We start from the raw sequence: 1,867 nt of genomic DNA, 5'->3' as shown, positions 1-1,867 counted from the left end.
AGGTGATCTAGATTCTATAGTTGAAGACAACAAGCCGACATTGGTGACCATCTGCCCAAGTCTTGCATGAATAATAAGTAACCATCTACACAAACATGGCCAAAAGACTAGATTCTACTTCGAAAAATACCCTAAGGTACTTCAAATCATGGTTGGAATGCAGCACTTCAAATAGCACATGTGCTTAATTTCAATCACTCACCTCCACCTTAAACACTCTTCATGACAATTTTGCTTGCTAATGTATTGTACTATAGAAAGAGAACCTTCTACAAGTCCACAATAACTACAGTTCCCACCTTTCACGGCCTTCGATTGGGCTGCTGGAAAGGGGTGCTACATAAGACATGGGGGATCCTAGTGCTTTCCATGCCCTCCGCTGATAACAGGGCAAGGACAATAGTTCTCACAGGCTATGTATCTCTTCCGATTATAGAAAACAATGAGAAGTTGATGAAAATAGTTCTCACAGACTACAAATCTTTTCACATGGCCAATAGCTGGCTTTCTTTTAACAGTTTGTGAATCTGCATGGACTGCATGATACTTAAGTTTCTTATTTGTCTTAGAACAAGGATTGCATTGGCGATTCTTCATTCCCTGTCATCAACGGCCAATCTAAGTTTTCTGTTGCACATGCACGATCCAACAAGGTAATTTGGCCCTGATCTTTTCCAGCCATTTTGAGTTGTCAAAATATATCATCAGCCCTGTTGCATCAAATCAAATGAGTGCCAGTCAGACAATTGTTTTTGCACCATGCATCTAAGTACTAATATCTTTTGACCTTTCAAAAAACAAGCCTAGATTTTGTTCTAACTGAATATTCAGATGCATGTTTGCATATTTAGGAATAATAAATTTTCCCTTAATGGGGCCTAAAAGCACATATCGTTGACTCAGGGAAACATGGAGAAAATTGTGGATCCATCCATCCATCATGATGCGTGCATACACACATTCACAAACACACCTCATCCATCCATCCGTGCAAGCATACATACATCCATCCATACTCCATCCATTCATGCATGCATATACACACATAAAAACATGGATTTCATCATACAACCATGCACCCATTAAAAAATGAAATGGAAAATCAGGTTGCTTGTTTTGAAAACCAGTTACTTCCATTTTCTATTTTTTTAAGACTGAGAATTTATTCCTCATTGTGGCAGGCATACACGAACAAGCTGGAGAACAAGGTTTCACGTCTGGAAGAAGAGAATGAAAGGCTCAAGAAGCAGAAGGTCGGCATTTCATCTCTCCTTGCGATTTTATTTTATTTTTTTCTAAATGGGGTTGCAGGACCATGCAGAGTTGGTTATATCTAAGTTTTGGTCGGATATTGCCTGCGAATTAGATTGTGTTTGTTTTCCTTTTGGTTACATTTTAAGGCATCTTATGTTAAAAAAGCTAGGATTTAGTGGCCTTATTGTTGTTTTTTGTTTGTTTTTCATTAGTTTCTCATAGCAAGTTGCGATTTTGGTTCGTTTCCTTTTGCTATTGAAATGTTAGGAATTTACTTAGCGTTTAGAAATTGCGGGCTGCTCCTTGTTTATTTTTCTTTGTTGGATAGACTTGGTAGAAGAGAAGTATCTTGTCCCAGCTTCTTAGGGTCTGCTTCAAGGATCTTTTTTTTCTTGGTTGCCAAAATTCCTATCTAGGACCCTATCTTGTGCGAGTGAAAAAGCCATCTTGTCCATTATCACCACCTCTATCATGGTCTTGTTAGAGTATCTAAGGGCCCGTTTGGCCGGGTGGATTGGAAGGGATTGAATGGTATTAGGATGGATGGCATGGATTTCTAGGTAATGATGGTGTTGTCAGTGGATTGTCTTGAGCTCCATGGGATTGCTATATC

The sequence above is a fragment of the Magnolia sinica genome, chromosome 14, assembly GCF_029962835.1.
Source record: "Magnolia sinica isolate HGM2019 chromosome 14, MsV1, whole genome shotgun sequence".
Lineage (NCBI taxonomy): Eukaryota > Viridiplantae > Streptophyta > Magnoliopsida > Magnoliales > Magnoliaceae > Magnolia > Magnolia sinica.
The sequence above is the reverse complement of the archived record's forward strand: the minus strand, read 5'-3'. Positions refer to the sequence as shown.